At 47.1% G+C, this 13228-nt stretch overlaps 1 pseudogene; it reads right to left on the bottom strand.

Moving 5' to 3' along the window:
• Nucleotides 1–1372: 1372 nt before the first annotated feature.
• Nucleotides 1373–4588, bottom strand: LOC104670848 (annotated as a pseudogene).
• Between the last annotated feature and the right edge of the window lie 8640 nt (nt 4589–13228).

Here is a 13228-nt window from a genome sequence, read left to right as displayed (position 1 = left end):
AGTAGTATTCCACGGTGTATATACCACATTTTCTTTATCCACTCGTTGGCTGAAGGGCACTCAGGTTGGTTGCATATCTTTGCAATTGCAAATTGTAAATTTACTTTATTTTTATTTTTTAAATTTCATTTCCATATTCCAGAAAACCTACTTGAATACACTTTGAAACAAGAGTCCAACAAAATAGAACAGACTTCAAATGTTGAATATACAAACTATTATAGTTCAAATCTGAACACTGGTACTTTCCCTCACAAACTTCAACTAAAACAAAAAAAGAGTAAGAAAAGAAAGAAAGGAAGAAGGAAGGGAGGGAGGGAAGAAGGGAGGGAGGAAAGAAAAGAAGAAAAGAAAAGGAAAGGAAAAGAAGGAAAGAAGGAAGGAAGGAGAAAGAAAGAAGAAAGAAAGGAAAGGAAAGGAAGGAAATAAAGCTCGCTCCAGGTATTAGAGCTACCTGACAAAAATTCATGCAGATCCTGAACTTCCAAGTAACACTAGAACTGAAACTGATATGTCTGCACAAATGCCAGGGCTGAGTGAGTGACACAGACATGTTACAGGAAAAGGCCAGGGCCAACTGTTAAGTTGTCCACAATTAAGAAACTGACAGACTTAAACTACCATATAAAATCTTACATGTAAACTCTGTAACAATACGGTGTTAGGTACAAGATTTTTAAAATTTTTCATTTAATAAAAAAGCTTTATACAAACAAGCCATTGGCTTATTTCAAGAAAGAAAACCGAAAATTAGACTAAGGCCTTTGTTTTAAATCAGCTTAAGCTATATGTGTGTGTGTGTGTGTGTGTGTGTGTGTGTGTGTGTGTGTCGCACTGGACCTTTTTTTGCTATTCTCTTTCTGAAGTTTTTGGATCCATTCTTCAATTCACATTCTAAAATACATATATTAGGACAGTGTTCACATAGCACCAGTTGAGTACTGTGCGAACACAGTAATAATTGCTGGTATGCATATAAAATGCATCAAAAATTGCTATATGTAACAATGAAATCACGGGTCCCAACCCCTCCCCACTGAAACCGAAAACTATATAACCTCTTACAGAATGTTAGTGTTCAAAGTCTTAGTGTGACTTGATATCTTAGTGAGCTGCTTGGTTCCTTTCAATCCTTTTTTTTAGCGATGGGTTCAGTTGTTTTCCTACTGGAAGAGGCAGTTTTCTGTCAGCATCTCAATAAATAGTTTATTTCCCACTGAAACATGAGATAGGTAATTTATTTCCAGTAAGTTTGCTTGTTTCTTATAAGCATTAAAAATGTTCTAAATGACATTTTCTTGATGACTTCCCTTGCCAATGTTTATGTCAGTACTGCCACTAACAGCCTGAAGTCCATGGTGGAGCTCCTATTTTATTTCTCACATGTCACTAGTCCTTCTGTTTTCATAGTTACAGGAAGGGCAGTAGCTGAAGGCGCACTGACCACCACTACGTGGGTCACTGTCTTATTTCCACCTGCCAGTTTTTCTTCTACCAACAGCAAAGTTTCCACACCACATTCTTGCTTTTTTGCCACTGCTTCTGATTTAACCTCTGGCCCCTTTATGACTACACTGGTAACTTGAGGAGGAGTCTGTCCAGATACCTGCTGAGTAGGCACTGATAGTCTCATTACAGGTGTACCATGGGCTATTGAAACAGGGGTAACTGCTCTCACAGCCAATGGGGCTCCAACAGTGTGAATGCTTCCTGATCCAATCAGATTTGACTCTGTCTGCAGTTGACACTGTGCAAGCTGTGTAGCTGGGATGGTAATAATTTTGGCAGGCTGCATGGTGATTTTGTCTCCGTTTTCAGTAGAAGCTGGCATCACAGCAGGGACTGCCTGAATGGCTGCCTTTGGAGAGGTGGCTGTTGTTGGACTCGTGCTGATTATTAATGGTGCACCTGCATTAAGTGACTGAACTGCCACAGCTGAAATTTTCTGGCCCCAATGATGTCATTACAACAGGTACTTGCATTGCCACACAAACTGTCCTTGGAGCTGCTGTTGCTGATACAGATGCAGTGATAGTAGGAGACCTGGATGAAGCATCGTGACCAGGGGAAGTGATATTCACAAATCTACCCACACCCTTCTCTGGTCTGGAGCAGTTTCTAGGGGATGAATTTCTTCCACCACGAACAGAAGATGCTGCTTTCAGGAGACTTTCTGCAGACAGAGACACTCGTTCTCATAATTTTTCATCCATAGCTCCTGCTAAATCTTCATTACAGGTTTCACTTTTGTTATCGTCTATGACCACAATGTTTTGGGGCATATCCCTGAACTGACATACAAAGCCTCTGTCCTTCAACGTTTGCAAGAATTTCCCTTTGGTAGTAGTATCTCAAAGCTTGTCCCATGGTTTCATAGTTCATGTCTGGTTTATTCTTATGCTTTCCCCAAAGCTTCGAGACAGCTTTTGAATCCACCAGCTTGAATATGCCTTTTTCTCTCTGAGGCCATTTAATATACCGGGGACAAGTATTTTTATCTTGAAGTAGATCTAAAAGAAACTCCCACAAATAGGTTATGTTTCCTTTTCCTTCTCTCAGTTTCTTCTTTATACCTAACTCAGGAGACCCACTGGAAACTGGTGATTGCTGGGTGGTTTACGGCCAACTTTTTTCTTTTTCATTGGTTCACAGCTATCTGGTGATGTAGGAATAGGAGAGGCATCCATTGGTTCAGACTCTTCAGTTGACGCCTCCCCTACAGTTTCTGTAATGACATCTGGCCTCAGCGGCATGGATAAATTCTGGAGTTGATACACAAGGAGGGACAAAAACTTCCACAGGACTTCTTGAAACCCTCAAGCAGGTAGGAGATTCCACATGAAGCAGGGTTTCAGCAGCTTGTCTTCTCTGTACAGTGTACATTACTGCTGTGAACAGATGCTTCCACCCCCGAGATGAGCAGATCCAGCTGGTTCGGGGTCCCTCATGCAGAGAGACGTTGCCATGTCTATCCCGGGGCTGGAGCTGCTGCTTCACACTGACTTACACCGTGAGCGGCGGCGGCAGGGGAGGAGGTGGGACCCGCAGCCGGAGACACACGCTGTGCAGTCGGTCAACACGCACTCACGCACACTCACGCACACTCATGCACTGGCACACGCTCCAGTGCCCCAAAGGAAGCCGAGGCCGGCCCGTCTCCCGCCGCAGGGCTGAGAAACCCTGCCACCTAACAGCAGGGGCAGGGGACACAGCTGGCAACACCTTTATTTTTAAAAATCATCACTGGGGCCTGGAGCAGTGGCTCATGCCTGTAATCCCAACACTTTGGGAGGCCAAGGTGGGCAGATGACCTGAGGTCGGGAGTTCGAGACCAGCCTGGCCAACACAGTGAAACCCTGTCTTCACCAAAAATACAAAAATTAGCTGGACGTGGTTGTGTATGCCTGTAATCTCAGCTACTCAGGAGGCTGAGGCAGGAGAATCGCTTCAACCGCAAGGCAGAGGTTGCAGTGAGCTGGGATCATGCCACTGCATTCTGGCCTGGGCAACAGAGCAAGACCGTCTAAAAAAAGAAAAGAAAAAACAATCAGGGAATACATTTTGTGCCATATGTATTGGGTGAACTGAGGAAAGGCTCCTTATGTGATAGTTCATTTATGCCTCACTACCACCTCGTAAGATAAGGAATCGCAGACCGTTTTCCAGAAGAAGAAATGAGGTTTAGAAAGAACGTAATTTTAAAGCCACATGACCAGCAGGTCACAGGCCCTGAACTGGAACCTGAGTATATCTGGCTTATGTTCTACTGCATATGCTATATCTTCCAGGAAGAAAAAAGTATTTACAATGTACTAAAAGGTCGTCATAGTTGGAAAGGACCTTATGGATAATCCAGGCAGAAGTCTCTCCCTTTTTGCATTAAGATATATAAAGTCAATTACGTTAACTGAAAGAAGTTATCCTGTCGTGGGATCCAAGATGACCCTGGTGGTGCTCGGAACTTGCTTTGCCCGGCAGCAGCTGTTCGCCAGTCCCCTCCTTGGCCCCAAGCCCCCCGGTGATTGCCACATGGCCTCACACTTATGAGCTACACTTGTTACAGATTTTAATAATATAACATCGTTCTATGACGGATGTGCAAAAGCAGGCATCAGAAACCACTGACATTTATTATCACCATCTGTTACTATCACTAGGAAAGTTGGAAGCTGTCATTTTAAATTCAGATAAATCGGGTCTGAATGGCTGAACCCCCTTTGCTCAAAGCTCTGCTAAAGTGAAGCACGTATTAAATAGTGTTTCTAAATGACCATTGACCTGGCATTTTCCCAATCCAAGATGGTTTTCTGTTATTTATTTTTAATTATGTCACATCTATGAAACAGTTTGCCAAAAGCAAGGCCTTCAGCGACCTCTGAGCACTGAGTTCTGACCACACAGGAGGGAGCTCTGCAACAATTGTGTGTGTTTTCCGTGATCCCAGAGGACTGCTCTTCACCTCTGTGGAGAAGGCTCCTCTGCGGCACAGGGGCCCACCCGCCTCGAGGCACAGGCGAGACCAGAGCACATCTACACTCAGGTCTGGTGCTCTGGCCAGAAGCAGAAGCTGCCAATCGTACTGAGCCATACTTAATTAAGTAATCGTTTTATGAGGTGGATGGCAATACCCCAGGGGCCAACTCAAGGCCACAGGATTTATTGAGCTCTAACTGCAAACTGACAGTCCCCAGCATGCACACAACAGAGCCTGTATTACGGGAAAGTTAGTGTTGCGAGAGAATTCCTTCCAGGGAAAGTGAGGTGCCCATTATTCATTTGTACCATGAAGCACCAGCACCTCCAACAGGAGCCTGGGTGGACACCCGCAGAAGATGTGCAGAATGAAAGATGGGGAGCAATGACCCGAAAGCATGCTCGGGGCTTGCCTGGTCAAGAGAGGCAGGAAGTGGTGGCTTGTAAAGAGGAAGCACCTTCACAAGCCACAAGCACCAGCAGTGGGATTGCGGTGGGGGAACAATGGAGGACAAGACAGGTCAGGGAGGGTGTGATCATTCACTGTGGTTTCAAGAAGGAGAGGGCCAGAGCCAGTCACCTGTCCCCAGTGTCACACTTGGAGGACGCTTGGAGTGTAACTCCACTCCTCCATCAGCCAAATCAGCGCCAGGAAGCGGGAACGAGTGATGCAGGCGGCCAAGGGGCCACTCACCCCTGGATCTCTGTGTCTAGCTGTTTAGCTGTGGGGAACGTTATTGAACATGGATTTTAAGACACACAAAATACTCTGCCAAAACTCCAAAGAAACACACTCGTAGACTTACAAATCTCCAGATTTTAGCCCATACAGGAGTCAGAAAGTTCATGAGAACCTAGAAGCATCTGCCTTTTTAGATTTTATGCTTCATCTTTTCTGACATCATCCTTGGGTAGCTGTCCCTGCAAGACCACTGGAAGAAAGACTGAACTTAAAGCAGTTGTTTCCTTGGAATGCTTATAAAAATATGAAGGCTTTGTGTGTTCTTTTTAAAAATCTGTGACATTGCAACCTGATTCAAAGCAAACACGTAAAAAAACCACAAGGCTGATAGGTAAGAAAAAGACCTTAATGAGGGATCCTTAGAGATGCTCATGTATTGAAGCAGGTGGGTCAAGGCCGAGACCTTTCAAGGCCCTTGCAGGAGCTGGTTAGTGCTGAGGATAGTGGTCATCCCTTCTAGCTTGCCCAGGGCAGTATCATTTTATCCTGCTGTCCCGGGGTCATCATTAACACCATCCCCTTTCAGACTGAAAGTCATCCTGTAACCACAGAACTAGTTCAAACCAATTCAACCCTGTCCGTAACAAAATGTAATGAAATGTGGGCTGTTTTTCAGTGCAACAGACCCCCAGATTGCAAGTCATATAATCTGAGTGTGCCAGATGAACTGAGCAAACTCTATCCATGCTGACCGGAACATAAAAGCCAACCACAGGTGGAACCGAAATATTCAGACTGCAGAACAGAGAGCAAATTAAGAAGCAAGAGGTGCATGTTTTGTTGCAGTACAGACTTTAGAGCCAAGGGCCCATCATTGCCCCTCTGCATGACCCAGTTGGATCCCACCTCGTGGCATCTTCCTGTCTCCTCCATAGTTACCCTCTGCCTATAAAACCTGCCCCCAGACTTTGGCTGGGGGAGATGGATATGAGTATCCTCTCCAGTCTCTTTGCCAGTCCATTCACAATAAAGCTTTTCTTTTCTCAAAAGCCCATGCCATAGCATTGGTGTCTATGTGTGTTGGGAAGCAAGCCCATCGCTCAATGACATCCCAGTTTGGACAACAAATTCTGCAATCGTCTGGATCTGGGAATCAGACCTGGAGCCCTCACAGTTTCTCATCCTCCAGGTGAAGCCTCCAGCAATGACCACCAACCTGGCACCCTCGACTGGCCTTGGTTCCAAAGCAGGCAGTGGTGATTAACAGTCCGAGGCACACCTGAGGCCGGAAGCCATGTCAGCTCCTGTGCTGACCTGAGTAGCTGTGTCTGCCCCATGTGACAGTGGGGTTAGCCATGCAGCCTCCCTGGGGAGGATGGCATCATGGTGATGGGAGGAAGCACTCCCCACTTTGTGACTTGAAGGTCAAGACAGTGCTCATTCCCAGCCCAGCTAAGGAGTCCTCTTTAACCTTGTAACAGCCATCAGCCTACTTGGTTGTCATGGAAACACAAACCAAAGATCCCTCTTTCTCATTAGGATGCCATCACACTTCTGGCATCTTAGGGAGAAACTTTGGGAATAGCCAGGCATCATGGTGGTGAGCATTTGCAGTCCCAGCTGACTCAGGAGGCTGAGGCAAGAGGATTGCTTGAGGCCAGGAGTCCTAGGCTGCAGTGAGCAATGATTGTGCCACTGCACTCCAGGCTGGGCAACAAAAAGAGACCGTGTGTCTAAAAAGTAAATAAATAACTAATTTAAATTCAAAAACAAACAAAGGAGTTTGTTGCTCTCTTGCATCATAGTCTAGATGAATGTTCTAGTTTGACAGGTGGTTCTGGGCCACGCAGTCATTCAGGGCCCCAGGCAGAGAGCATCTCTGCTATCTTTGGCCCATGACTTCCAGGGTAGCTGTGGCCATTGCCACCTCAGTACGGAGGGAGCAGAGAGGATGGATGATACACTCCCATTGCTTTATGGGCCCCAGTATGGAAATGGCCCATGTTATAGGAAGAATTTAGCTAAGTTGGCCCAAGTACTACAGAGAGGACTGGGAGAGGTTGTACCTGGCTGGTATCCAGATCCCAAGTAGAATTTATTTTTATGAATGAGGGGAAGAGTGGATGTTGGCTTACAACTAGCATTTTCCATCACAAAGGTGATACTTCCTTCCCCTTAGGCTGTTGCAACAAGTAGGTTAGATTAAATGTGCCCAGCACCTACTGGTATTCAAGAAATGGGAACTCTTCCTCTTCCTATTTCTAACATGCTCTTGTCTGGTCTTCAGTCTGTAAATACCTTGCCTATGCTGGTATTTCCAAAATTACATGACTAGCTCTAAATTCTCCCTTGAGCTCTAGCTCTAAATATCCAACTGACCTCTTGTCATACCCACTTGGATATGTAATAAACATATCAAATTTAGTATGTACATATGTTGAAATTTATCAAATCATGCATTTTAAATATGTGTAGTTTATTGTGTGTCAATTACACCTCAATGGAATGGTTTTGAAATAACGATATGGACAACGATATGGTGTCTTTTCCCCCTGAAAGACACCGTTCCCCAGTTGCCATCATTTCAGCAAATGGCACCACACAGCTGCCCATTTCAAAACCTGAGATCTCCTCCTCGGGTCCTGTCCCCTCCTTACTCCCACATTCAACCTGTGGCAGTCCTGTCTGTGCCGTGTCACAGGCCACCTGCTTCTCCCTACTCACTCCCATGGCCCTGGCCGGGGCTACCAGCATCTGCTCAGTTCCTGCAACAGCCTGCCTGCTGGGACCCTGTCTCCACACTTGCAGCCCTCCAGTCCCATCTGTGTGTGTATATGGTGAGATACAAACAATATCAAATGTACTGTCTTAGCCATTTTTAAGAGTACAGATCAGTGGCATGAAGCACATTCGCTTGGTTGTCCAACCATCACCATCATCCCTCTCCAGGACTTTTTCATCTCCCCAGACCGAAACTCTGTTCCCATTAAACACTAGCTCACCATTCCCTTCACTCCAGCCCCTGGCCACTACCACTCTACTTACTTTCTCAATGAATTTGACTACTCTGGATACCTCATATGTGTGGGATCATACAGCATTTGTCCTTTGGTGTCTGGTATATTTCAGTGAGCATGACATTCATGCAAGTTGTGGTATGTGTCACATGTCCCTTTTTTTGAAGACTAATATTCCATTGTGTGGATAGACCACATTTTGTTTACTCATTCATCTGTCAATGGACATGAGCTGTTTCCACCTCTAGGCTATCGTGAATAATACTGCTATAAACATAGCAGGTACGTAGCTGTTCGAGCCCCTGCTTTCAGTTCTTTTGAGTATCCTGAGAAGTGGAATTGCTGGATCTTATGGTAGTTCTAGGCTTAACTTTTTGAGGAACCACCATACAGTTTCCCAACCACAGCTACCCCATGTTACATTCCTACTAACACTGCACAAGAGTCCCAGTTACTCCACACCCTCACCAACACTTGCGGTTTTTTGTTTGTTTGTGTGTTTTATGATAGCCATCCTGATGGGTATGAAATTGGATCTCATTGTGGTTTTGCTGTGCATTTCCCTAATGATTGGTAATGTTGAGCATTTCTTCATATGTTTATTGGCCATCTGTATATCTTCTTTGGAGAAATATATATTCAAGTCCTTTGATCATTTTTCAATTGTTTTCTTGCTGAGTTTTAGGTTTATCCTTTAAAGCATAAATCAGATATAGCCATCTCCCACTTCACCCCCTTATCATGGCTTTCCACTGCATTTAGAATGCAATCCAGTCTCCTTCTCTGGTTACTAGCTACCTCCAAACAACCTCTCAGCACTTCCCTGCTGGCTCCCTGAGCAACCCCTAGGGCCTCCTTTCTCTTCAGAGGCACCAAGCTCTTTCCCAGCTCTCCCTCCCAGCCCTGACCATCACAGCGCAGAGAGGTCTTCCCTGACTGCCTGAGCTATCTGCCTCAGGGAAAGGCGTGGCATTACTCTCAGTGCATCATCTTATTTATCACAACCTTACAATCGTGGTTGCTCTTATCATCTTGTTCTTTCACACCGTCTCCCTCCTTACATAGCTCCTCAGTGTATGTGTCTTGCCTGTCTCACTCACGATACCTGATGTCTGCTCAGAGCAGGCTGAAATAAGTATGCGTTAAATGAATGAATTAATCTTCTATTACTCTCCTGTCACTATCAGCACTACTTCTGCTCCTACCATTTCTACTATTTATTGAGAATCTCTGTGTGTCAGGCACTGTACTGGGCAACTTCACATTCATTAATACCCTCCAAATCTCTGAAAATCAGGCATGTTGTCCAAACTGGGATCGTCATTTTCAATCTCTAAAAATCAGGCAAAATCTCTGAAAATATGGAATGAGTGTGCCCATTCCATAGATACGTCTCAAGTTATTAAGAAACATGTCCAAGGTGGCAGAGTATAATAGCAGAAAAATCCAAATCTTTCCACCTTCAGAGCTCATAGCTTTTTTTGACGCAGGAGCTCAAAATTGGCTTTCTGCTGTTTCATGCAAACTGACCAAGGAGATAGCAGAGGTCACCTTTAAACTGTCCGTTGAGGAAAGCTTTGGAAATAAATGCTTACACCTATGAGGACAGTTTGCCACTCTGCCTCCCTGTGTCCCCCTCCCTTACTCAACTCATCCGACCCTCTTCCTCCCAGCTCAAGCCCTGCCTCCTCCTCCAAGAAACTCACCCAGCCGTGGGTTCCCTCTCAGCCCACAGTGCTTCCTCCCTCCTTGGAGTCCCCTGAACCCACAAGCCAGAGCTGCCTGGCTTGTCTCAGCATGGTCCCAATCTGCTGACCAGCCACAGGGCTTAACCTCAGCCTTCTCACCGGACTACAGACCTGAAAAGAGAAGAAACCCCTCCACATAAAGCCAAGCAAAGACCAGAAAGCAGAAGGAAGGGAGACCAGATTTGCCTGGATGACCTCTCTAACAGACTCGCTGCGCTCGGTTGAAATTTCCTCACTGGTCTGTGCACACAATGGAATGTTACTCTGCTTTAGGAAGGAAATTGGTCAAAACTCCCGTGCTGATCAGTAGTGGGATTACGCCTGTGAACAGCCACTGTGTTCCAGCTGGGGCAACACAGCAAGACCTCATCTCATAAAAAAGGAAGAGAATCCTGTCACACATCTCAACATGAATGAACCTTTGTTATGCAAAGTGGAATAAACCAGATACAAGAAGACAGATACTATACCAGTCCACTCCAGGTTCCTAGAGTGCACTGCACACTTAAAAATCGTTAAAAGGGTGATGTTTATGATATATATTTTACCACACAAATAATATACTTGTGTGTGTGTGTGCATATATATATATATTAAAACGTCCTGAGTGGAGTAGGGCTCAGCTGGCAGAGGTGCACCGCCTTGCTTGGTTTCCACTCCTCTTTAAAGAAGAGGCGCTTGCATCTGCAGGTATCCTTAGGGTCAGCGCTGCATTGCACCCCCCGGCTGGCCAGCGCGGGATGCGGGAGGGGAAATAGTCACTACAGTCCGGAGTCTCTAATCCTCCCCATGTCCTTCCCAGGCCCATTTCCCTGACGAAGTTTCATTCCACTGTTCCTGGGCATCTCCAGGGGTGTCTAGTTTGAACAAGAAAAGGAATGTTCTGGATGGCTGGTCCTGGGCGCTCACCGGGAATGAAAGTGAACCACTCTTTCGCACACAGGCTGCTTTGCGTCCAGCCACTCTTGGGCTGCCCTGAGTGGTGTCCTGGTGGTCCGTGGAGTACACGGGAAAGTCCAGCAGACAAACATTATCAAAGTCAGACATTATGTCAGCTGTATAAACCCATTTTCTCTAAATACTTAATGTTAACTTATGGGGGAAAAAAAACACAAAAAACAACCAGAAAAGCTGCTAAAAGCCAGCCAACGTTCTAAGTCTCAGAGAAGCGTGTGGAAATCCCCAGGCTCAGCAGCCCTCTCCCTGCGCGTGCAGAGTCCGGGTCTCCCTCCTGTGTGAACACAGGGAAGCGGGAACGAGGTGAGGGTCTGGTGCGATCCACCCCAGGGCACCAGAGGGCAGGGTCTGAGCTGCAGAAACCCCGGCTGTGCCGGGGCGGCCCTGGCTCCAGCGACGCTAGAGGGCACCAGTGCCCAGCACCCGCGCCCAGCGAGCCGGCGCGCTCCGGGATGGCTGAACCCGCGGGCTGGGGGCGGGCGGGAGAGGCGTGGAAACCCGCGCCGCGGCCTGGAGGACCCTGGAGGGCGAAACAGTGAACCCAGCCAATCACCAGAGCACAACTACGGCGTCACTCCACTGACCACCCACGTATCTGTCATTCTGTTCGCTTTGCCGTAGAAAAATACCATAGGCTGTAGCGTCTCAGTGACAGAAATTCAGTTCTCATTGTTCGGATGCTGGGAAGTATGAGATCAAGGGACCCGGGTGCCCGGCGCAGGTCCTCTTCCTGGTCCCTGCTGCCTTTTCACTGCAACCTCACATGGTGGGAGGGGCCGAGGATCCCTCGGGGTCTCTTTTATAAGTCCATCAATCCCATTCATGAGGGCCCTGCCCCATCACCTGACTGTACTGTCGCCCAAAGGCCCCACCTCCTAAGACTATCACTTTGGGGGTCAGGATGTCAACATGCAACTTTGTGGAGAAAGGGGGTGCGGCATGAACATTCAGTCCGTTGCACTACAGTAAGTCAGACTCGTGGAGACAGGAGGTAGAATGGTGGTGACAGGGGCTACAGGAGGGGGGAATGGGGAGTTAGTGTTTCCTGGGGACAGAGTTTCAGTTTTGCAAGATGAAAAGTTCTGAACAAGGATGGTGGTGATGGCTGCGCACTATTATGAGTATACTTACTGCCACATTGAACTGCACACTTAAAAATGGTTAAGGGCTGGGCGTGGTGGCTCATGCCTGTAATCCCAACACTTTGGGAGGCCAAGTGGGTGGATCACTTGAGGCAAGGAGTTGGAGACCAGCCTGGTCAACATGGTGTAACCCTGTCTCTACTAAAAATACAAAAATTAGCTGGGCGTGGTAGCACGAGCCTGTCATCCTAACTACTGGGGAGGCTGAGGTACGAGAATCACTTGAACCCAGGAGGCGAAGGTTGCGGTGAGGTGAGATTGCACCACAGCACTCCAGCCTGGGCAACATAATGAGACTCCATCAAAAAAAAAAAAAAAATTAAGATGGTGGATTTTATGTTATGTGTATTTTAATACAATAAAAAATCAAAGGTAGCTAATTCACATTCTGCCCCAATTTCAGAGAAACACGTGGGCAAAGACAGGGAGGGGTGACTGTCGGTGCTGCCCAGGCCCTGCTGCCTTCCAGATCTCTGGCACCAGGGCTCTTTCTAACTCCCTCCCCGGAAGAGGACATCAGCGACTTGCACAGGCCCCTTCCTGGGCCTGCCTGAACTGCCGGGGGCAATGGTTGTGGAGAGAACCCAGTGCGTGGGCAGGGAGCAGGCAGCATGTCCCCCTCCCATTCCACTCCAGCATATCACTCTTGTTGCAACACAGCGCGAGTGTTCCCACACTTCGTTTAATATTCACGCGTTATAGAGTGCTTCCTCCAGCTCCTCAGTCTTCAGGACAGCCCGGACTCCAGGACTGGTGGTGAGAAGCAGCAGAAATAACAAGCAACTCTTGGGGACCTCTGGCTCCCTGGCCCAGTTTGCTGGCCCCTGGTTGCTTTAGGGAGTCCTGTGCCTTCTCTGAGCAGCAGGTCCCTCATTGAAAAAGAGAGGGTTGGACAAGATGATCCCTGAGAAGCCTTGGAGTGCCAGCTTTCTGAGAACTGGCCTGGCACAACATGCCCCATTTAGTACACATGAAGCCAAAACAGAGGAAGAGAGTCCCAGCAGGAGTCAGCGAGCCAGCCCAGAGCATGCTTCTGAGAAAAGGACGCGGTCAGGGGCAAGGGTACTGTGACCTTCCCAAAGGCACGAAGGGCACAGGGCTCTGCAACTTCTTGTTTTTGGTAGAACATCTCGCTCTCCTGGAAGAATACATGAGGAGTGCATAAATATACAGCCCTGCACTGCTTCCTGGGCTCTTGTGTGATTCCAG

Source organism: Rhinopithecus roxellana, chromosome 4, assembly GCF_007565055.1.
Source record: "Rhinopithecus roxellana isolate Shanxi Qingling chromosome 4, ASM756505v1, whole genome shotgun sequence".
Taxonomy (NCBI): Eukaryota; Metazoa; Chordata; class Mammalia; order Primates; family Cercopithecidae; genus Rhinopithecus; species Rhinopithecus roxellana.
The sequence above is the reverse complement of the archived record's forward strand: the minus strand, read 5'-3'. Positions and strand labels throughout refer to the sequence as shown.